The following is a 25685-nucleotide window of genomic DNA, read 5'->3' on the forward strand; positions in this document are numbered from 1 at the left end:
GCAGTAATATTGTATCCAAGGGGGTTTGTTTGTGGCAGTAATATATTAAGGAAGTATTATATCCAGAGGTATACTATATATGTGGCAGTATTATATCAAGAGGGAGCAGTGTGTGGAAGTATTATATCTTTGGGGGAACAGTATATGGCAGTATTATTCTATGTTGCACCGTGTGTGGTGTTATTACATAAAGGGGGCACAATGTAGACAATTGTAGTATAAAGGGAGGTGATGTGCCTTAAAAGGGACGAAACAGATCAGCAGCAAGTCACAGCCAGAAGAAGTCATCATAGCAATCTGGGTGGAATGGAGAAATGTAAGGAGAACAACTCTGATCAGAGAGGGTGTTACCAACAGTCACTGGTTTAACATAGAAGCTCTCCTATGTAGGAAAGATAGAGACAGAGCAAGGGACATGGGCAAATGGGTACAGAGCTGGGGACATGTGGACAACAGTTTATTGTGGTGGGATCGGAGGGAGGTAGCTCTAAAATGCACCTTCACCTGTGTAGATAAAATTCCTTGTACCAGTCTAGCTCATAAGTTCATGCCTTTAGTGCTTCGGCCCTTGATAATGCTGGTTGTGGCTAGTGAAACGATGGGGGAGGTTCAGAGACACAGGATCCAGAGATCTGGCATGATCGCATAAACCCTATGTTTATAATAGAAGAATATACAGGATAAGGAGTATATCTCCTAATGACATTATTACTTTCTCCCTAAGTTGTGATGTTAAAACACTGTTTGTTATCACTATATACACTGGGGTTTTTCTTTTGTACATTTTAATAGTATATCAATAAAAAGTAATTTTATAGGGGGGCCCCTAGAAAAGGGAATCTCTCCTTGAGGGGCTACAGCCCTGAGGGGAATTGTAATTATTGATATTTAGTCCTGGGAACCCCTAGGGATAGCGTGTTTGATATTAAAGGGGTTACCTAGGAAAAAACTTTTTTTTATGTATCAACTGGCTCCAGAAAGTTAAACAGATTTGTAAATTACTTCTATTAAAAAATCGTAATCCTTTCAGTACTTATGAGCTTCTGAAGTTAAGGATCTTCTTTTCTGTCTAAGTGCTCTCTAATGACACGTGTCTCGGGAACCACCCAGTTTAGAAGAGGTTTGCTATGGGAATTTGCTTCAAATCTGTTTAACTTTCTGGAGCCAGTTGATATATAAAAAAAAAAGTTTTTTCCTGGATAACCCCTTTAATATACCTGAAAAAAACACGCAATCTTTATTCCTACAGTATCAGTTTTATTCCAGCTCAGCTACATCCATGTGTTTCAGTACTGTAACTGGGTCATGTTATCACCACCCTGAACAACAAGAAAATCACAGTGTTTATAATGTGAGAGGAAATGGTCTGCCCTGGGTCAGTTGACTTCCTGTGAACTACAGGGGGAAATCATCACCTACTAGATCTCTTCTGGCTGCTCACTGGCTCCTCCCCTCCCATCCGGCTGCATCTGTATGCTGCTGCTGTTATCTATATAGGATCAGAATATGCTATATACCCCCCTTAGGCTTTTGTTAACATCCTACATTTTTGCTGCACTTTTTCTTGTTTTGTTTTTTTTTGCTCTGAATTGCATGAATTTACTGTGATTGCACAAATTGGGATACAAATGCATTATTTCAACAGAAATTTAGCAGAATTACAGCAAAAACATGACCAAAGGGCTCTAAAATGCCACAAAAATGTAGAAGAAAGGCAACATGTAAACATAGCCTGAAGACTTAAAATGTTCCTAAAACACCTCAGTTGTAATTATAAGTCAAATCACTTTTTCCTCATGACAATATTTCTGAATGGCTTTCAGCTGTAATGCTGTGTTTGCAAAGCCTCTAAGGTCTCAAAGGACTCCAAGAAGTGACCTCATTTCGGAAATGACACTACAGAACTGTAAAGTACAGTATTGTACCTGCAAGAGCAAAGAATGCAGCAATAGACAGGAGCCCATGATCCTGTATGTACTCTCTGTGGCGCGCTATGTAAATATTGTAGTGCACCTCAGAAACAGTATAGCATGCTGACAAGTATTAAGTACAGCTAGCAATAAACAAAAATGTCAGGAAAGGGAAAGAGTGTCTTCTGCCTGTTTAAGACGGCTTCACCCACACAAGACAAGTAGGTGAATCATTTTTGGGCAGTGGTGGCTGTGGCTGGAGATACTGCAGCCATCACTTTATATGGGTTCACTGTGGTTATTATATCTGGGCACAGTGGTTGTAATGGTATTAAGTGGCTCTGGGGTTGTCCCAATTCTTCATGGTTATGTCAAGCTTATTTTTTACAGATTGTAGCCTATAACCTGGAGTGTTCTTTCATCAGGGTCCAAAGCTTTATCCGAAGTTGAAGATGACCCAAGAGTAAGTATTTTGTAAGTAAGTATTTTGGATGAGTTAGTGTAGTAACAGGTTATGTTCCCAGAATGATGATCCAGATCATAGCCAAAACTAAAAAATATGCCCACCCCAAACCCTATGCTCTGAATCATCATTCTGGGAATGTGATGTGTGTGGCCGTCCCTAACCTGTTGCCTCAAATGCGCACCCCGCTCAGGTGGAGAGAGCGCTGCCATTTGAGGCAACGTAAAAAGTCCTCGATGATAGTGACTCAGTGACACATGACCCATTTTTTATTAAAAATATATATATATATTTTTTTTTTTATTAAACATTTTTTTGGGCAATTTAGTGGTTTTATGGGGTTAAAACTTGGAATGTACTCTGGACTTGGTACATTGGGGTGAAATTATGGAAAATTAAAATGAAGAGGGAAAATGTAGTACTCCATGGAAGTGTGATACTCCCTGAAGCAATCCTTAATGCAGAGGCCCGGCTGATCGGGGCAAGTGTCACATTGAGTGATGGTGTCCTTCCGAATCCCCCTCTTGTAACACACTCTGCATCTTTTCTGGGCTCGTCCCTTCTTTCCAGTGTGGGGGACCTCACCTGGAAAGTGTTGGCCTGGGACGATCCTGGCACCTATATTTCCAGTTCCTTGGGAAATCCGGCCTGCTCTTTCCCAGTCGCCAAAGATCAGGACCTTTAGAACTTCTTCTTGGAACTGGAGGAATGTCCCTGTGTTGCCAGCATACTGGGACAGTACAAAAGAGTTGTACATGGCAACCTGTACCATACCCGTGTTTTCCGCATGGCGTTATATGGCTTGAGGACTTGATCAGAAATATCAACTCCCCCCATATACCGATTGTAGTCCAGAATACAATCGGGCTTGAGGACCGTTGTTGTGGTACCTCGCACAGGGACAGGTGAGCTGCCGTTACCATGAATAGTGGTCAGCATAAGGACATCCCTCTTATACTTGACCAGCAACAGGTTTTCATGGGTAAGGGCACGGGACTCACCCTTGGGAATAGGTGTCTTAACAAAATTTAGAGGGAGGCCTCTCTGGTTTTTCCACACGGTCCGACAAGCGGACGTCGATCTGGCGGAGAGGTATGTGAACAGAGAGATGCTGGTATAAAAGTTGTCCACGTTGTCACAATGCCGGCTGGCAGAAGGTGGATCCTCTGTGCCAGAGAGGGATTGGCGTGGACCGTGCTAGTGGACCGGTTCTAAGTCACTACTGGTGTTCACCAGAGCCCGCCGCAAAGCGGGATGGTCTTGCTGCGGCGGTAGTGACCAGGTCGTATCCACTAGCAACGGCTCAACCTCTCTGACTGCTGAAGATAGGCGCGGTACAAGGGAGTAGACAGGAGCAAGGTCGGACGTAGCAGAAGGTCGGGGCAGGCAGCAAGGATCGTAGTCAATATGGCAATAGCAGGAGGTCAAGTACACAGTAAGGACAAACACAGTAACGCTTTCACTAGGCTCTAAGGCAACAAGATCCGGCAGGGGAGTGCAGGGGCAGTGATCAGATATAGTCTGGGAGCAGGTGGAAGCCAATTAAGCTAATTGGGCCAGGCACCAATCATTGGTGCACTGGCCCTTTAAGTCTCAGGGAGCTGGCGCGCGCGCGCCCTAGAGAGCGGAGCCGCGCGCGCCAGCACATGACAGCAGGGGACCGGAACGGGTAAGTGACCTGGGATGCGATTCGCGAGCGGGCGCGTCCCGCTGTGCGAATCGCATTCACGACGGCCATGACCGTGCAGCGCTCCCGGTCAGCGGGACCGACCGGGGCGCTGCGGAGAGAGAGACGCCGTAAGCGCTCCGGGGAGGAGCGGGGACCCGGAGCGCTAGGCGTAACACACGTACACGTGATAACCCTTATCCAGCAATGGGTGCACAAGCTCCCAAATGATTTTCCCGCTAACACCCAGAGTGGGGGAAAAATCTGGGGGTTCAATACGGGAATCTCGTCCATCATACACTCTAAACTAGAGAATGTACCAGGAGGTACTCTCACAAAGTTTATAGAGCTTCACGCCATATCGTGCCCGCTTCGAGGGAATATACTGGCGGAAGATGAGTCTCCCCTTAAAACTGATAAAAGACTCATCAACCGAGAGCACCCTAAGCGATACGTAGGCCTCCAAAAATTTGGCCCCAAAGTGATCGATGACCGGCCTCACTTAGTAAAGCCGGTCATAGGCGGGCTCACTTCGGGGTGGACATGCCGCATTATCTGCATAATGCAGGCATTTTCAAATGGCCTCGAACCGCTTCCGTGTCATGACCATACTGTAAAGCGGGGTCTGGTATAGGACGTCCCCGCTCCAGTACTGTCTGACACTTGGCTTTTTGACCAGGCCCATATGCAGCAAGAGGCCCCAAAATGTCCTCATTTCTGTTGCACTGACGGCGCACCATTCATTGGACCTGGCCAAAAAAAGAATTCCGGGTGGTGGGCGATGAACTGCCTGGTGTACAGATTTGTCTGTAAATCCAGTGAATCCAGAATTGTCAATCCGGATTCCGGAGTCGCCAACAAACTCCGCAATCCATGGCTGATAAACCTCTGGGGGTCTCCAGACAGGTTCACCGGAAGGGGGCTCCGGTAAACTTGTCTGGGGGGTCGGACTCCTAGTACGAGCGGCATCACCACTCGCACTAGTGTCGGCCACTGGGCCACTATCATGGGGGGTGCGTGGTCTTGCCTGGCGGCGTCTCCGCCGCCGTGCAGGGGGCTCATCATCAGTACTAGATGATGAGGAGGACGATGAAGAACACAGGAATGTTGGATCTTCATCGTCCTCACTGGCAGATTCGGAACGGAGGCCGGTGACGGGGGGGTATGTACTGTGTGTGTGCTTGGTGTAACTATGTACAACGGTGTGTGATTAGAAATCACACACCGTTATATGGGGGGAAAAGAAATGCTGCAGCCAAAAAAAAAAAATGGGGGGGCTAATGCAGCGCCCTGAACCCCTAATAGGGCCCATGTCACACTGAAAAACTGCAGAAGACCCTTGGGGACCTATTAGGGGGTCGGGGGGGTGGAAATTGTACTTTTTTTAAACTTTTTTTTAACTTTTTACCCTACCTTTCCCTGGATTGTATTCTTTCCCTGATCTATGGGGGGCTTCTTTTCTTCTGTGGGGGCTCTGATCTCGGCAGAGGGGGGGTCCCGGTCTTCCTCCAGCAGCTCTGACCACTGACTGAACTCAGCCAGCGGCGGGAGCTGCGGGAAGATGCTGTTAACCCCTCCCCTGCCGGCTGCTATTAGCTGGACGATCGTCCAGCCAATAGCAGCGATCCAGGGGGGGTGACGAAATTGCCACCTCCCCATAGATACAGTGGGTGATAGGGGGTGTATCATACACCCCCGATCACCTTGTATCTCCGGGTCAGCGGGTCACACGTGACCCGCATCGCCGCAATAGCCGCAAATCGCATGTGTGAATTCACATGCGATTTGCGACGATCGCCGACATGGGGGGGTCTGATGACCCCCTGGGCATTTGCACGGGATGCCTGCTGAACAATTTCAGCAGGCATCCCGACCCGATCTCCGCCCCGCGCACGGCGGGGACAGGAACTGTCCATGACGTAACTGTACGTCATGGGTCCTTAAGACCCAATGTGTCGGGACGTAACGTTACGTCATGGGTCCTGAACGTGATAAATAAAAGAAATTCAGAAACTTTGCAATGGATTGACTCTCATTAAAATACCCTACTGTTTTGTGCATACAACACCTGTACAGAGCTAAAACCAGAGAAATTAACCACAAATAATCCCTGTGTGCAATCTGATCTTGTATTCTTGTGTGACTCCTCAACATTTGTCACTCTTAAATTCTGTGCAAGACGTAAATTTTCTTATTTTAAGGTCTATATATAATATAAGATGTGCACTAAAAATATATTTGCAAAAAATCCCAAAAAGGGGAAAAAAATGCATTAAGCATCTATGTAGTATAAAATAAATGCAGATATAGCAGAGTTAAACGTCAACCTCTTTTCACAGTTACACTGGAATGATAGTCTGTATGTTTGTGGAATACATGAAGAGTGTACTGCTTTTGCATCAAAATACTGTTCTCTATTCGAGCTGATTCTGCCCACTTGAGACCAAGGCTGTAAAGCGTTGAGTTCATTCATTGTCTCTAGGGGAAAACACATGCCAATCACTATTTAGTTCCAGAAAGTAAAAGTGATTGACAGACCCATTCCATTAAATCGTTCCATAGTTACTGATGGCTTACTGTTTCAAAGGTTTTCATGGTCATAATGAGGCATGGATATAAAAACCTTGCCTTCAAAGGACCGGCCACTTTTGGGTTGACATCAACCATCCATGACCATTATCTCTTCTAGTCAAAATATGACATATAACACGATGTGCAGAGCATGAAAGTTTAAAAATAAATATGGATTCAGAACTTTTTAGAAGAACCTGTCACTTCTTATATACTGTAGCATACATTACTTGTAATAAGAAGTGGTAAACTAAATTCACGTTGCAAATTGATCCTTTTTTCCAGACTGTACAGATTAAGCTTCTTCATGATATTTTATGCTTTAGACATTCCACCATTTTTGCAGTCTGTCTACAATGGATCTGTGTTGCTGAATTGAATACATATCTATTAATGGATTTCATAGCATTCTACTACAGTGTCAAAATTGCAAGAGTAGTTTGTGATCAATTTACCATAATGATATACCCATCAATAGCACATCATGTGGTTAGGTATTGTGGTGCACATAAAATAACAATCTTTTCTTTCGGAAGACATCAGCAATACTTAAAGGGGAACTCCACTGGAAAACATTTTTGTTTTTCAATCAACTGGTGCCAGAAAGTTAAACAGATTTGTAAATTACTTCTATTAAAACAATCTTAATCTTTCCAGCACTTTTACACGCTCCAGAGGAAGTTCTTTTCTTTTTGAATTTCTCTCTGCTGACACATCTTTCCATGTCAGGAACATGTCAGTCCAGAGCAGGATAGGTTTGCTATGGGGATTTGCTTCTGCTCTGGACAGTTCCTAAAATGGACAGAGGTGTCAGCAGAGAGCGCTGTGGTCAGACAGAAAATAAATTCAAAAAGAAAAGAACTTCCTCTGGAGCCTATAGTAGCTGATAAGTACTGGAAGGATTAAGTAATTTACAAATCTCTTTACATTTCTGGCACCAGTTGATGTAATTTTTTTTTTTTAAACCAGAGTAGTACCCCTTTAAAGTAATTGACCGGGAAGCAAAACATGTCTTACCTATTCTGCTTCTCTATGTTTGCTTCTGCCCCCTGCCCATCTTGAATGTATGCTTTCTAAGACAAGAGAGGGTGAGTGCAAGTCGTGATCATCATGTGCTGGCGAAACCATGCCAACATGCAATGTCCAAGAGCTGCATGATCTTGTTGAAAAATCCTGCAGCCATTGATCATCATGTGCGGACATGACTGGTGACTGGCAATGGCCCCCTCTGTTCTTGAGGTTATAGTTCTGAGACAAAAAGGGGAAGAAAGTAAGCACAAAAAACTAAAGTTTCTTTTTAGTAGAGTCTTATGGTCATAGGAGGTCATAGGAGATCTTATCCAGGCACTTAATGTCCTGTGATAAGCAAAAGCCACAATTTATTTGCTGTAACTTTTCCTTAAATGATGCAATTAATAAATAGCTTCTAATGGTTGTTTTTGTTGACTCTACTTCACAAAAATTCCCTTTTCTACTTTGGTCACCTTCTGTCAAAACCAGTCTAAATAACTGAATTGTACATAAATAGAAATCTGGATCAAATTTTACTGGTAACAGTAATTAATGAGATCAAATGCTACCTGTCATTACATAAAATAAATTTACTAAAATAATTGGATCAAGAAAATGGTCGGATTTGCGACAAACAAGTTCTCTGCCAACTGGCTATGAAAGAAGCCTCAAAATATGTGTATAACACAGCATAAGAGTTCTAAGGCCCTGTATAACCCTGCTAGGCTGATCTAGCAATGTATTCAAGTCATTTTAAAGTGGTTTTAAGACTAAGTTATTGTCTAAGTTATGGGCGACATATGGTAACCCATGATAACTAACAGCTTATTTGAAAACACACTGTGCTATCAGATTGTGCATGCTATTTTAACACTAAAATAAAGGTACATAAAGTATCCCTAGTTATTGGCAGATGCCAGCCAGTGTTAAAATGCACATGGAAGTGATGGTAGACACAATGGCTTTTTCCAAGTATACCAAAGATGATCCCATTTTGGGAGTAGCAATAGGTCTTGAGTCTGATATGTGAAGAAGATTGTAGTTCCAAAAATGATTCCTTTTTGGAAGTTGCCACAGGATTGGTGTAGCTTTTGTATGAAAAGACAAAAAATATATAACTTTTTTGGGGTAACATGGGTTGTGTATGTGTAGACCTAGCTGGTAGTAGCAGCAAGGTTAGTGGATTGGCAGAAGTTGTAGTTGTAGTAAGCAGTGATGGACTTGTAGAAGTTGTAGCCACTGTACAGCAGGCAGTGGTGGGCTGGTAGTAGTTGTAATAGCCACCAGACAGCAGGCAGTTGTGCACTGGTGGGAGCTGCAGTAGGCAGCGGACAGGACAGCAAGAAGTGGTGGAATGGTGGGAATTGTAGTAGACAGCATACAACAGATGGTGGTTGATTGGTGGGAGTTGTAGTAGCCAGTAGACAACAGGCAGAGGTGGAAAGCTGAGAACTGGCACAGGAGGTTTAAATTCCTCACTGTTCCATGCCTGATTCCCTTTAACAAATGTGGGCTTTTCCACATTGTTGACAGATAATCTTGTTTTCTTAGCAATGAAAACACCACCTGCTGCACTGAACACTACACTATACTACACGAGGGTAGACAAGACAGCACACCCATGAAAAACTAGGCAAGTTCTGGCCAATGGTCTAATCTAGTGATCAAAAATCCATGGGGTTTGAGTTCATGGTGTCAGAGAAAGGGCCCAACTTAAGTATGTATCAACTTAGTTGTTTAGATGGTGATGTACATCCCTTTGGTCATGATTCATGTCAGGATGGAATACCAGATGTAAAAACGTTGTCATTATGTACTCTAACGTGATGATGCCACGGTTGTTGCTGATGTTCCAGCCTCTTGCAGAAGTAATACATGGGTACTGCAGGGGTAGCGGAGAGTGGGCCCACGTACGGCAAGTGTTTGATGCTGGAAAGCCATGGCAAGCTAGCTATGTAGCTTCTCCCCAATTCCAGCTTTTCTGAGGGCCCAGCTTGTTCCACCTCTAGCCTATACTGCCAAGGTTGGTAATCATGGTCTTCATCCTCATCATCATCATCAATGTTACCTTGAGTAGGTTCTTTATCCCCTATCCCTTTTACAAATTCCATCTCCAAATGCTTTTCAGGTCCCACTTTCTAATCCTCCTCATCCAACTCCTCCTGAAGAAGAATGTCCATAATGCTGTCAGCCAGACGGGAACCTTTCTCCATCACTACTTTCTCAATATTCACTGTAAGTGTTTGGTCCAGAAGGAATATCAGCCACATAATAGATATCCACCATGATGCCTTACAGTCTCCCCACCACTAGTGCTTTACTTGGCCCCTACATCCACCTCCTCTGCAACACACTCCAAAGGTTGACTGTCCTCACACAAATCTTTCTCTTGGCTAATGCTATCCTTCTGCTTAGCATCACGGAAAAGACAAAGATGATGTAACAGACCACCTAGGACAGACATTTATGCCACGTCATGTAACTGTAGACAATGGGGAATCCACTGACACATGGTTCAACGTCATAGCAGCCTCTTAAAACCGTCCCTATACTGTGTTCTTGTTCAGCTGTATGGCACAAAATGCAAAGCAATGATTGGATATCCCAGGGTCATGTGATCTTGCTGATAGCTAGGCAAGGTATGTTGGGCTACCCTGACATCATCTCACAGTTTCCAATACTTCCTCCTTTCATTTAGGTGCCAAAACCCTGTGTGTTCCTTATCCTTTCTGCTATTATTACTGCTGTTGCCAGGCTTATGCGAGCCAAGCTTGGCAATGTTCCAACATTCTGTGAGCCGCTGTCACCCAAATGTTCTGAATGAGATCGGTTTTGCCGGGCTCAGCTCGCTCATCTGTCATATTGTATATTATATTGAGTTCAAAGGTAAACATACTTAGAGCTATGAATTGAGTACAGCAAAACATTTAGTTCATAACTCCTAGAAAGTCAGAATTGGTTAAACAGAAGGAAATAATCAAACATAAGTAAAACTGGTAAGTAAATTGATTGCAGTAGGTATAATTATATATTTTCTCTTACAGACTTTAATGGAGCTGTACAACATTTTTAAGCTACACATATTTAGACATCTTTTAATGGAAAACAGTAAATATATATTTCTCCATCCTATCATTTATTTTTACTTTCAAAGGCTTATTTTCAATGCATTATGTTATCACAATTTTTGCCACTTGTCAAAGACTGATGAATATAATCAGTATCACTTACAACTGACTTAGATAGTGTCAGTAATAAAATTAGTGAGGCTGCAAATGTATACAAAATAACATAGTTTCTTGATATTAAATGGCAGATTTTAATATCTTAGACACTCAAATGTTGAACGGAAAATCATTAACATGTCTAAGCCACTATTTTTCAAGAAGAAGCAAAACCACACGCTTAGCATTACTAATCACAGCTTGTAGGGATGTGAAGGAAGTGACATTCACCCTTAGATCCAGATCACATATTTATGCTTTTAGGTCCAGAAATATTTGGGAACTGACACAAAAAACATAATTCAGCCTTCATACACCACCACAATGGAGGTGATAATAACAAAAGTGCAAATGTTTTGCTTTATATTGTACTTGTTAGATCCCACAAAAAAAAAATCTGCTTAATATGTTACTCAGTACCTAATTCTGACCATGTACATAACATTTTTTAACTTTACCTATATTTATCATCAAAATACCTCTTTTCATTAGTTCACAGAGTTAGAAATCCTCTCAGTGGAATGGGGCATGTCCCTCTCTTTTGGTGGTGGTGGTGATTGGTGTGTCTGCTCATGCAGCCTTGTCCATGAGTCATCTCTTGTCCATGACTCATGGACAATCCTGATGCTGCTGCAGGACTGGTTTGTGTCTCAGTAGGTGTCCCAATTCGGCTAGCTGGTAGTGGATCCTCTGTGTCAGCAAGGGATTGGCGTGGACCGTGCCGGTGGACCGGTTCTAAGATGCTACTGGTATTCACCAGAGCCCGCCACAAAGCGGGATGGTCTTGCTGCGGCGGTAGCAACCAGGTCGTATCCACTAGCAATGGCTCAACCTCGCTGACTGCTGAGAAGGCGTGGGACAGAAGGACTAGGCAGAGACAAGGTCTGACGTAGCAGAAGGTCGGGGCAGGCGGCAAGGTTCGTAGTCAATATGGAAATAGCAGGAGGTCAGGAACACAGTATGGGTAAACACAGTAATAGCTTTCTCAAGGCACTAAGGCAACAAGATCCGGCAAGGAAGTGCAGGAGAAGTGAGATCATATAGCCAGGGAGCAGGTGGAAACTAATTAGAGAGATTGGGCCAGGCACCATCATTGGTGCACTGGCCCTTTAAATCTCAGAGAGCTGGCGCGCGCGCGCCCTAGAGAGCGGAGCCGCGCACGCCAGAGCATGACAGCCGGGGGCCGGGACAGGTAAGTGACTTGGGATGCGATTCGCGAGCGGGCACGTCCTGCTATGCGAATCGCATCCCCGCCGGCAATGTCAGTGCAGCGCTCCCGGTCAGCGGGTCTGACCGGGGCGCTGCAGGGAGAGAAATGCCGCGAGCGCTTCGGGGAGGAGCAGAGACCCGGAGCGCTCGGCGTAACAGTACCCCCCCCCTTAGGTCTCCCCCTCTTTTTGTCGGGATGTCGCTCCACCTGGGACGAGGACATTGGGAGCGATTGTAGAGTCTCCTTCTGGAGGACAGTGTAGTCATGGGTATACTCATGAATGGCAGACCGGTCAGAAGGAGTGGGAATGGGGAGGGGGGGCAGAGGGTGAGGCTTGGCACGGGGCAGAGTGTCACCAGGACGGGGGCTATGAGGAGGCACGGCACAGTCCTGATAGGCCTTGGGGAGACCAGGCACAGGAGGAGACACTGAGGCCCGACAGACGGGGCTGGGAGCAGACGTGAGGCATTTCTTGTGGCAAGCAGGACCCCAATTCTTGATCTCCCCGGTGGTCCAGTCAAGGGTGGGAGAATAATGCTGGAGCCATGGCAGACCGAGAAGGACTTCAGAGGTGCAGCCGGGCAAAACCAAAAATTCAATTTTCTCGAGATGCGGTCCAATGTTCATAAGCAGGGGCACTGTGCGATAACGCACAGTGCAGTGCAACTTCACTCCGTTGACCGAAGAAATGTAGATCGACTTGATGAGACGGGTCACCGGGATGCAGTACCTATCAAGCAAAGAGGCCAGAATAAAATTTCCAGAAGAACCAGAGTCCAAGACGGCCACGGCAGAGAAGGAGGAGTTGGCAGAAGGAGAAATCCGTACGGGCACAGTGAGACATGGAGAAGCAGACTCCGTACCCAGAGACGCCAGGCCCACATGAGCAGGTTGCGTGCGTGCATGCATTTTCCAGACATGGAGGACAAATAGGGCAATCCACCAAGAAATGTTCGGTACTAGCGCAGTACAGACATAGATTTTTATCCCTACGGCGAGACCTCTCTTTAAGAGTCACGCGGGACCGATCTACTTGCATAGGCTCCTCGGCGGGAGGCACAGGGGTAGATTGCAAGGGATACCGTGAGAGAGGTGCCCAGGGATTAAAGTCTTTTTCCTGGCGGAGTTCCTGGTGTCTTTCCGAAAAACGCATGTCAATGCGGGTGGCCAAATGGATAAGTTCATGCAGGTTGGCAGGAATCTCTTGTGCGGCCAGCACATCTTTGATGTTACTGGATAGGCCTTTTTTTAAAGGTCGCGCAGAGAGCTTCGTTGTTCCAAGATAATTCGGAAGCGAGAGTACGAAATCGGATGGCGTACTCGCCTACTGAAGAATTACCCTGGACCAGGTTCAGCAGGGCAGTCTCGGCAGAAGAAGCTCGGGCTGGTTCCTCGAAGACACTGTGAACCTCAGAGAAGAAGGAGTGTACAGTGGCGGTGACAGGGTCATCGCAGTCCCAGAGCGGTGTGGCCCAAGACAAAGCCTTCCCAGTCAGGAGACTGACCACGAAAGCCACCTTCGACCATTCTGTAGGAAATTGGTCCGACAACATCTCCAAATGTAGGGAACATTGTGACAGAAAACCACGGCAGAGTCTAGAGTCCCCATCAAATTTGTCCGGCAGGGACAAGCGGAGGTTAGGAGCGGCCGCTCGCGGAGGAGGAGGTGCAGGAGCCGGCGGAGGAGATGGTTGTTGCTGTTGCAGCTGCTGTAGCTGTGACTGAAGTTGCTGTAGCTGTGGCAGAAGTTGCTGTAGCTGTGACTGAAGTTGCTGTGTCATGGTGGTCAAGTACGACAGCTGGTGTTCTTGTTGGGTGATCTGACAGGATTGCTGGGCGATCAGCGTGGATATATCAGCAATACTTGGCAGCGGCACGTCAGCGGGATCCATGGCCGGATCTACTGTCACGATTCGGCTAGCTGGTAGTGGATCCTCTGTGTCAGCGAGGGATTGGCGTGGACCGTGCCGGTGGACCGGTTCTAAGATGCTACTGGTATTCACCAGAGCCCGCCACAAAGCGGGATGGTCTTGCTGCGGCGGTAGCAACCAGGTCGTATCCACTGGCAACGGCTCAACCTCGCTGACTGCTGAGAAGGCGTGGGACAGAAGGACTAGGCAGAGACAAGGTCAGACGTAGCAGAAGGTCGGGGCAGGCGGCAAGGTTCGTAGTCAATATGGAAATAGCAGGAGGTCAGGAACACAGTATGGGAAAACACAGTAATAGCTTTCTCAAGGCACTAAGGCAACAAGATCCGGCAAGGAAGTGCAGGGGAAGTGAGATCATATAGCCAGGGAGCAGGTGGAAACTAATTAGGGAGATTGGGCCAGGCACCATCATTGGTGCACTGGCCCTTTAAATCTCAGAGAGCTGGCGTGCGCGTGCCCTAGAGAGCGGAGCCGCGCACGCCAGAGCATGACAGCCGGGGGCCGGGACAGGTAAGTGACTTGGGATGCGATTCGCGAGCGGGCACGTCCCGCTATGCGAATCGCATCCCCGCCGGCAATGTGAGTGCAGCGCTCCCGGTCAGCGGGTCTGACCGGGGCGCTGCAGGGAGAGAAATGCCGCGAGCGCTTCGGGTAGGAGCAGGGACCCGGAGCACTCGACGTAACAGTAGGTATGGGGACCCCTAGTGGTGGGATTTTCAGTGGTCATTTTCTTTATTAAATAATAAAAAAAAAAATTAAACAACCTTATTAAAGGGTACCTGTTACCAAACTAAACTTTTAATATATTTCTTCTTATAATTATGCGTTACAAAACACTTTGCTATTTACTTGCTGTTAAAATTCTCGTTTATATATTTTTAATGTGATTAAAAACGGCCACTAAATGACTCTGTTCTGTCGCCTGCTTCATGTCAAACAGTTAGATTGGCCTCCTCCCGTCCTGGCAGGAGACCAAACTCAGAAAGTGCATGAGGGGGAATGGCGAAGCACAGCTCTCGCAGGCTTCAGTGACACCAGACATGCTGGGGAACCCTCATTTTCTCCTGCTGGGAGCTCACACAATGTGAGCAAGGGAAAAGGTATGATACAGATATTTAAAAAAAAAAAAAAATTAAGGACAGGAGAGGTGTTAGGAGTAGTTAGGGAATGTATAATATATAATAATATGAGTTAGTTTAGAAAAAAATGGTTTTATGACAGGTATTCTTTAATCCCTTAAGGATGCAGCGTTTTTCCGTTTAGCATTTTCATTTTTTCCTCATCACCTTCTAAAAATCATAATGCTTTCAATTTTGCACCTAAAATTCCCTATTATGGCTTATTTTTTGTGACACCAATTCTACTTTGCAGTGACATTAAGTCATTTTACCAAAATATACCATGGCGAAGAGGAAAAAAAAATCATTGTGCGACAAAATTAAGGAAAAAAAATATTTTGGGGACTTTCTTTTCTACGCAGTGCATATTTCTGTAAAAATGACATCTTATCTTTATTCTGTAGGTCCATACGGTTAAAATGATACTCTTTTTATATAGGTTTGATTTTGTATTACTTCTAAAAAAAAATCCTAACTGCATGCAGGAAAATGTATCCATTTAAAATTGTCATCTTCTGACCCCTATAACTTTTTTCTTTTTCTGCATACAAACCGGTATGAGGGCTAATTTTTTGCACCGCAAACTGAAGTTTTTATCAGTACAATTTTTGTATTTATCAGTCTTTTTGATCACTTTTTATAAATTTTTTCATGATATAAAAAGTGACCAAAAGTACGCTATTTTGAACTTTGGAATTTTTTGGGCGCGTACGCCATTGACTGTGCAGTTTAATTAACAATATATTTTTATAGTTCAGACATTTCTGCACACGGCGATACCACATATGTTCATTTTTATTTTTATTTACACAGATTTTTATTTTAAATGGGAAAAGGGGGGTGATTCTGACTTTTATTAGGGAAGGGGTTAACTTATTTTTTACACTTTTTTTTGCAGTGTAATAGCCTGCCCTAGTGGCTATTACACTGCACATACCGATCTCATACACAGATCATTGCCGTGCATTGACACTGCAAAGATCAGTGTTATCGATTGCTGAAGCCTGGAATTCAGGCTCGTAGCAATCAATCGCCGATCGGACGCGACAGAGGCAGGTAAGGGGACCTCTGCTCGCATTCTAGCTGATCGGGACATCGCAATTTCACCTCGATGGTCCCGATCAGCCTGACTGAGCTGGCGGGAAGTGTTTACTTTCATTTTAAACCTGGCGATGAACTTTGAATGCCACGTCTAAAGCGTTAATAGCGCGGACACAATGATCGGTGACACATGCTATTAGCCCGGAATGACGCGGGGTCACGGTGTGACCCCACGTTATATGCCGGGACCGTGCGCAGGGCATACAGGTACGCCCTGCATCCTTAAGAGGTTAAAGGGGTACTCCAGTGGAAAACAATTTATTTAAAATCAACTGGTACCAGAAAGTTAAACAGATTTGTAAATTACTTCTACTAAAAAATCTTAATCCTTCCAGTACTTATCAACTCCTGCAGAGAAAGCTCTTTTCTTTTTGAATTTCTTTTCTGTCTGTCCACAGAACTCTCCGCAGACACCTCTGTCCGTATCAGGAAGTTTCCAGAGCAGTATAGGTTGGCTATGGGGATTTGCTCCTTCTCTGGACAGTTCCTGACATGGACAGAGGTGTCAGCAGAGAGCACTGTGGACAGACAGAAAATGAATTAAAAAAGAAAAAAACTTTATCTGTAGTATAAAGCTGATAAGTACTGGAAGGATTAAGATTATTTTAATAGAAGTAATTTACAAATCTATTTAACTTTCTGGCACCATTTGATTTCAAATAAATTGTTTTCCCCCAGAGTATCTCTTTAATTTTCATCAGTAACAACGTACAAAATGTTTTTGGATCTAACAATGATCATTTAAGTCATGTTTTATGATCCTAGACACACCCATCCAAATTTATTAGCATTGAGGTACTTTCATACACAGTAGTCTTGAGTTTTCCACTGTGGAGTTTCTGCAGTGGAATCTCTGCATCCGATAATCTGAAGCAGATTACATTGACCTTAATGGGGTCTGCTGCAGATTTCCCGCTGTGGAAATTCTGCTATGAAAAACCAATCTTGGGAACTTATGGTAACCTGTCCATGTGAACGTACCCTAGGGGTATATAACAGTACAGGCGGTTGCAGTGAAGCCTTTGGTGTGCCAACCAAGGTAAATATGTAATCATCCTTCACAGTCTTGCATATCGTTACTGGAAAGCCAGCAAGCATAAAGATGGGACTCTAATAATATTATATCAGGAAACTGCTATTCATTTCCCTTATAGACTGGAATCCATGTTAATGCATTTCATTTACTTTGACATTGTACAATGCTGATGCATTTGTGGTCAATCTGGTTTATACATTTGTTCTCCGTGACATATGTGATTATATCACAGGCTGATTTAAGTAGAAAATGTTTCACTTATATTTACCTAGAACCCATCTTATCTGCCTTGTAAGGTTAAAAATCACCTTTGACATGCTTTTATGGTCTGAAACATACAAAATGCTACAATGAGCTGTGCATGTGAAATAACACGTCAATTCTCACTGTTTAACGCTGTGCTACCTAAGCTGAGAGAACCATAATGGTAGAATTCATTATATTCACAAGGTCATAAAGCACAATGCAATTCGATTCTAAATAAATTAGATGCTTTATTCATGTATTACTAGTCAGCTTAGCTTTACAACACAATAGAGACGAAAAAGAAACAGCATCAATCTGAGTTTGAAGTCAGGATACATTGGGGGTTATTTACTAATGTGATCCCGGCTCTTTTTTCTCTGGTTTTGCTCCCAAATTGTGTTACACGCTCCGTGGGACACAACTTGCAACCAAAAAAAAAAATACCTCCTTTTTACAGGAAAAACTTGAAAAGGGGCATGGCCAGCGGAGAAAGGGGACGTGGTCCAGACAAAGGGAGCATTTCCCCGACAGTTTAGAAAAATCATATTTACTAAGGTTTCCACATAAAATGTGGTCACTGGATCGGGCACACTTCGATATTCGGGAAATTGTCCTGCGCTGCCGGCAATTCCCTAGGTTGGATCGGAGCCAAAGATATAGTATAAAGATACCCAAACATTATTAACACATGCAACGCATTTCAGGGCCGGGGTGGCCCTTTCATTAGGCATGATGCCTGATGATGCCTGATGTTAATGCCTCCTCCCCCTACAGAAACTTGTGTCACTGTGTGAAGAAATGACCCAACTATTAACCCTTTATGACACAGCCAATTTTAATTTTATGTTTCACATTTTTTCCTCCTTTCCTTTTAAGAGCCATAACTCTTCCAATTTTCCACCTTCAGATCCATTTGTTATGTTTATTCCATACATAATAGTTATGACAACGATACCCATTTCATACAAGTTTTACTTTATTTTACTTCTTGTAAAAATATCTAGACCTCTATAATGTTTTTATATTTCTGTCTTCAGAAAGGGCTCATATTTTGTGCCATGATCTGCATCAATACCATTTTTAATATATTATGTGACCAAAAATCAGCAAGTCTGGTGTTTTGTATTTTTTTTGTTGATGCCATTTACTGTGCAGGATCATAAACATTATATTTGGATAATTAGAAAAATGATGTATGTGGAGATACCAAATATGTTTATTTTTTTAATTAAAACATAGGAACCCCAATATCCATTCAGTTATTCCAAGCCCCGGGCAGCAGTCATTTGTTCTTTTATATGCCGCAATTGCTGTTGATCGCGAAGGCTGATGTTGGTCGCTAAAGGTGAATAACTGACATTTGTGAGCTCAACTCTTGATCTTCTGCCATAGTTTCTGATGAACACCAAAAATAAAATAAAGCCAGAATTGTTAAAGGGGTGCTCTGCCCCTAGACATCTTATCCCCTATCCAAAGGATAGGGGATAAGATGTCTGATTGCAGGGGTCCCGCCACTGGGGACCCCCACAATCTCTACTGCAACACCCCTGTCTTTCGGCTGCACAGAGCGAGGCTCGCTCTGTGGCTGATGATGGGTAATGCAGGGGATGGAGTTTCATGAGGTCACGGCTCCACCCCCTTGTGATGTCACGCTCTGCCCCCTCAATGCAAGTCTATGGGAGGGGGCGCTGTCTGTTACGCCATGAATTCACGATACTTCGTCCCCTGCATTGCCTGTCATCAGCCATTATATTGATAACCTCACCCCTTCACAAACATGCTAAGGAAGGGGAAATTAATATTTATGAAGGAACAGAGTTATTGGCACATGTGGGAGAAAGCACTCCACATACAGCAGCAGCCATCTCCAGTGTGCAAAAGAAGAAAATAATTGTGCCACATGAGCAACAAGATGAATATCTCTTAAAGAGCACCTGTCACCAAATAAAACTTTTAATATAGTGTCCCTTGTGTAATTAGCAGACATTTTCCCATTCACATGCTTTTAAATTTATCAACATAAATATGTTTAAAATGTAATAGAAAAAACGGCCACAATTAAAACAGTGAGTTTGGTCTCCTCACGGCCTGGCAGGAGTCCAAACTCAGGAAGTGTTTCTCTGCACTGGGCTTGATTGACAGCTACACAGAGCCTCATTGAAAGCTGCACAGAGCCTAATTGAAAGCTACAAAGAGCCTCAGTAAACATGCATAGAGCCTCACTGAAAACTGCACAGAGCCTGAGGTCTTCAGTTCATTACAGCTCTGCAATGATGTGAGGGCAGAAGTGGTCCCCCAGCAGGCTTCAGTGATGTCATGCCTGCTGGGAAATGCCCACTTTCTCCTACTGGGAGATTGCACTATGTGAGCAAAAAGAAGGGGAAGATACAAAACCTTTGAAAGCTCTGGAAATTTTTTTAAGGGTGGGAGAAGTGTTAGGAGCAGTTAGTATAGAAAAATAAATTTTTAGACAGGTACTCTTTAAACAGTTACATTAATTATTATCCGAAAACATGCTTTAGAAACAAGGTCACCTGCATCTACAATGTCTCACATAAGTGGGTCCACCCCTCCCATTTTTGTAGATACTTTATTATATCTTTTTATATGAAAACACTGAAGAAATGTTACTCTGCTATAATGTAAAGTAGTAAGCCCACAGTCTGTATAACAGTGTTTAACCTGTTGGGGACGGAGGGCGTATGGGCACGCCCTCATGTCCCAGTACTTAAGGACGAAGGTCGTACTTTTACTCCCTCTTCCCATTCCCAGGGGTTTGAAGCGTGCTCACGAGCAGAGCACTTGTCAAACCCGGTGGGTCCCCACTGCTATCAGCAGCCAGGACCCAGAGTTAATGCCGGGCACAGCCGATCTATCTGATGCCCAGCATTAACCCTTTAGATGCCACAATCAAAGTTGATCGTGGCATCTAAAAACTAAAGTAAAACATCCCGGCAGCTCAGTGGAGCAGAATGGCACCATCGCGGTGAAATCGTGATGTCCCAATCAGATAACTGGACAGCAGGAGGGTTCTCACCTGCCTCCTCACTGTCATATCTGTGATCTGCTGCTCCTTGCCTGGAGCAGTAGAGCACCAATAACACTGATCAAAGTTGAAAAAAAAAAAAGTGTTAAAAAAAGTTTATAAAAATTTGAATCCCCCTTTTTAAATTTTTTACATAAAATAATAAAATTAAATATAAAAATAATCATATGAGGTACCGCCGCATGCGTAAATGTCCAAACTATTAAAATACAAGGGTAGTTAAAATGCACGATCGATGGCGTACACATGAAATAATAACAAAGTCCAAAATTGTGCATTTATGGTCACTTCATATAACAAAAAAACTAATAAAAAACTATCAAAAAGTCCCATCAGAACAAAAAAATACAGGCCCCGGGACAAAAAACATGCCCTGATATCCTCATTTAGCCCTGTATGAGGAAAAATAAGAAAGTTTTTGGGGTCAGAAGTTGACAATGTTAAACATACAAATTTTTGTGCATGTAGTTATAATTTTTTTAAGTAGTAAAATAAAATAAAACCTACATAAATTGGATATCCTTGTAATTGTATGGACCTACAGAATAAAGAAAAGGTGTCACTTTTACTGAAAAGTGTGTTGAAACTGAAGCCCCCAAAAGATAAAAAATGGCTTTTATTTTTTTCACCCCACAAATAAGTTTTCTTTTTTTCCGCCACAGATTGTTATAATATAAGTAATGTTATTACAAAGTACAATTGTTGATGCAAAAAACAAGCCCTTATATGGGTCTGTAGGTGTAAAATTGAAAGTGTTATGATTTTTAGAAGGGGAGGAGGAAAAAATGAAAGTGCAATAATGAAAATTGGCCTCGACCTTAAAGTCAAAATGGGCTTTGTCCCCAAAGGGTTAATGTTGTGTCCAATCAAAATAACTCAACACACATCCATTAATGTCTAAACCCTGGCAAGAAATGAGATTACACGACTAAGTGAGAATGTCTAAATTGGGCCAAAGTGTCAATATATTGTGTGGCCAACATTATTTTCAAGCACTGCCTTAACCACTTAAGGACCGCGGTCGTACGTGTATGCCCTGACATCCAGGCACTTAAGGACCACGGGCATACGTGTATGCACTGACATCCAGATACTTAACCCCTTAAGGACCAGGCCAATTTTCACTGTAGGACCAGAGCGTTTTTTGCACATCTGACCACTTTCACTTTAAGCATTAATAACTCTGGGATGCTTTCACCTATCATTCTGATTCCAAGATTGTTTTTTCGTGACATATTCTACTTTATGTTATTGGTAAAATTTTGTCGATACTTGCATCATTTCTTGGTGAAATATTCCAAAATTTGATGAAAAAATTGAAAATGTTGCATTTTTCTAACTTTGAAGCTCTCTGCTTATAAGGAAAATAAACATTCTAAATAAATAATATTTTGATTCACAATACAATATGTCTACTTTATGTTTGCATCATAAAGTTGACATGTTTTTACTTTTGGAAGACGCCAGAGGGCTTCAAAGTTCAGCAGCAATTTTCAAATTATTCACCAAATTTTCAAAATCAGAATTTTTCATGGACCAGTTCAGGTTTGAAGTGGATTTGAAGGGCCTTCATATTAGAAATACCCCACAAATGACACCATTATAAAAACAGCATCCCTCAAAGTATTCAAAATTACATTCAGTAAGTGTGTTAACCCTTTAGGTGTTTCACAGGAATAGCAGCAAAGTGAAGGAGAAAATTCTAAATCTTCATTTTTTACACTTGCATGTTCTTGTAGATCCAGTTTTTTAATTTTTACAAGAGGTAAAAGGAAAAAAATACTCGCAAAATTTGTAACCCAATTTCTCTCGAGCAAGAAAATACCTCATATGTGTATGTCAAGTGTTCGGCTGGTGCTCAGAAGGGAGGGAGGGCTCAGAAGGGAGGGAGCGACAATGGGATTATGGAGAGTGAGTTTTTCTGAAATGGTTTTTGGGGGGCATGTCACATTTAGGAAGCCCCTATGGTGCCAGAACAGCAAAACAAAACCACATGGCATATTATTTTGGAAACTACACAACTCAAGTAATGTAACGAGGGGTATAGGGAGCGAGGGGTACAGGGAGCCTGTTACGCCGAGCGCTCCGGGTCCCCGTTCCTCCCCGGAGCGCTCGCCTCATCCTCGTTGCTGCAGCGCCCCGGTCAGATCCACTGACCGGGTGCGCTGCGGTACCGCCTCCAGCCGGGATGCGATTCGCGATGCGGGTGGCGCCCGCTCGCGATGCGCACCCCGGTCCCCGTACCTGACTCGCTCTCCGTCGGTCCTGTCCCGGCGCGCGCGGCCCCGCTCCCTAGGGCGCGCGCGCGCCGGGTCTCTGCAATTTAAAGGGCCAGTGCACCAATGTTGGTGCCTGGCCCAATCTTCCCAATTACCAATTAGTGTGATCACCTGTGTACTTCCCTATATTACCTCACTTCCCCTGCACTCCCTTGCCGGATCTTGTTGCCTTAGTGCCTAGTGAAAGCGTTCCCTTGTCTGTTCCTAGCCCGTGTTCCTGACCTCCTGCCGTTGCCCCTGACTACGATCCTTGCTGCCTGCCTCGACCTTCTGCTACGTCCGACCTTGCTTCTGCCTACTCCCTTGTACCTCGCCTATCTTCAGTATCTTCAGCAGTCAGAGAGGTGAGCCGTTGCTAGTGGATACGACCTGGTCACTACCGCCGCAGCAAGACCATCCCGCTTTGCGGCGGGCTCTGGTGAAAACCTGTAGTGGCTTAGAACCGGTCCACTAGCGCGGTCCTCGCCAATCCCTCTCTGGCACAGAGGATCCACCTCCTGCCAGCCGGCATCGTGACAGAGCCTTAACACCTCACAGGTATTTCACAACTTTTTTTTAAAGTCGGATGTGTAAATGAAAAAAAAACACTGTTTTTTCCCCAAATTTTAAATTTTTACAAGGGGTAATGGGAAAAAATTACCCTAAAAATTTGTAACCCCATTTCTTCTGAGTATGGAAATACCCCATGTGTGGACGTCAAGTGCTTTGCTGGCGCATTACAATGCTCAGAAGAGAAGGAGTGCCATTAAGCTTTTGAAAAGGGAATTTGTTTGGTATGGAAGTCAGGTGCCATGTGTGTTTTCAATGCCCCCCGTGGTGCCAGAACTGTGGACCTCCCCACATGTGACCCCATTTTGGAAACTACACCCCTCACAGAATTTAATAAGGGGTGCAGTGAGCATTTACACCCCACTGGCGTTTGACAGATCTTTGGAACAGTGGGCTGTGCAAATGAAAAATTAAAATTTTCACGGACCACTGTTCCAAAAATCTGTCAGACCCCTGTGGGGCATAAATGCTCACTGTACCCCTTATTACATTACATGAGGGGTGTAGTTTCCAAAATGGGGTCACATGTGGGTATTTTTTTTTTTGCATTTATGTCAGAACCGCTGTAAAATCAGCCACCCCTGTGCAAATCACCAATTTAGGCATCAAAAGTACATTGTGCACTCCCACTCCTGAGCCTCGTTGTGCCCCCGCCGAGCATTTTACGCCCACATATGGGGTATTTCCGTACTCAGGAGAAATTGCGTTACAAATTTTGTTGGTCTTTTTTTCCTTTTACCTCTTGTTAAAATCAAAAGTAAAGGACAACACCAGCATGTTAGTGTAATTTTTTTTTCTTTTTTTACACTAACAGGCTGGTGTAGACCCCAACCTTTATTTTTCATAAGGGGTAAAAAGAGAAAAAGCCCCCAAAAATTTGTAGTGCAATTTCTCCCGAGTATGAAAATACCCCATATGTGGCCCTAAACTGTTTCCTTGAAATACGACAGGGCTCCGAAGTGAGAGAGCGCCATGCGCATTTGAGGACTAAATTAGGGATTGCATAGGGGTGGACATAGGGGTATTCAACGCCAGTGATTCCCAAACAGGGTGCTTCCAGCTGTTGCTAAACTCCCAGCATGCCAGTCAGTGGCTGTCTGGGAATGCTGGGAGTTGTTGTTTTGCAACAGCTGGAGCCTCCGTTTTGGAAACACTTCCGTACAATAAGTTTTTCATTTTTATTGGGGGGACAGTGTAAGGGGGTGTATATGTATTGTTTTACCCTTTATTTTGTGTTAGTGTAGTGTAATGTAGTGTTTTTAGGGTACATTCACACTGGCGGCGGTTTACAGTGAGCTTACCGCTAGGAGTATGCGCTGCGGCAAAAAATTAGCCACAGCTCATACTTGAAGCAGGAAACTTACTGTAAACCTGCCTGTGTGAATCTACCCTGTACATTCACATGGGGAGGGGCAAACCTCCAGCTGTTTCAAAACCACAACTCCCAGCATGCACTGGCAGACAGTGCATGCTGGGAGTTGTACTTTTGCAACAGCTGGAGGCACACTGGCTGGAAAACATTCAGTTAGGTTATTTTACCTAACTCAGTATTTAGCAACCAGTGTGCCTCCAGCTGTTGCAAAACTACAACTCCCAGCATGTACCGATCGCCGAAGGGCATGTTGGGAGATGTAGTTATGCAGCAGTTGGAGGTACACAACTACAACTCCCAGCATGCCGAGCCAGCTGTTTGTTGTTAGGGCATGCAGGGATTTGCAGTTTTGCAACATCTGGAGGGCTACAATTTAGACATCTCCAAACTGTGGACCTCCAGCTGTTGCAAAACTACAAATCCCAGCATGCCCTGACAGCAAACTGCTGTTTGGGCATGCTAGGAGTTGCAGTTTTGCAATATCTGGTGAGCCACAGTTAGAGATCACTGCCAGTGATCTCCAAACTGGAGACCCCCAACTGTTGCAAAACTACAAATCCCTGCATGCCCAAACAGCAGTTTGCTGTCAGGGCATGCTGGGATTTGTAGTTTTGCAACAGCTGGAGGGCCACAGTTTGGAAATCTCTAAAGATCTCTAAGATCTCTAAACTGCCAGTGATCTCCAAACTGGGGCCCTCCAGCTGTTGCAAAACTACAAATCCCTGCATGCCCTAACAGCTGTCTAGGCATGCTGGGAGTTGCAGATTTGCAACATCTAGAGGGTTACAGTTTAGAGACCACTGTATAGTGGTCTCAAACTGTACCCTCCAGATGTTGCTAGGCAACTTACCGGCTTCCGTCGGATCCAGGGAGCCAGCCGCATGACATCGCCGGACTCCGATCTCCTCCACCGATGGTCGCCCGCAGCCTCGCCCGCGGGGTAAGTGGACGTCGC

The sequence above is a fragment of the Hyla sarda genome, chromosome 6, assembly GCF_029499605.1.
Source record: "Hyla sarda isolate aHylSar1 chromosome 6, aHylSar1.hap1, whole genome shotgun sequence".
Taxonomy (NCBI): domain Eukaryota; kingdom Metazoa; phylum Chordata; class Amphibia; order Anura; family Hylidae; genus Hyla; species Hyla sarda.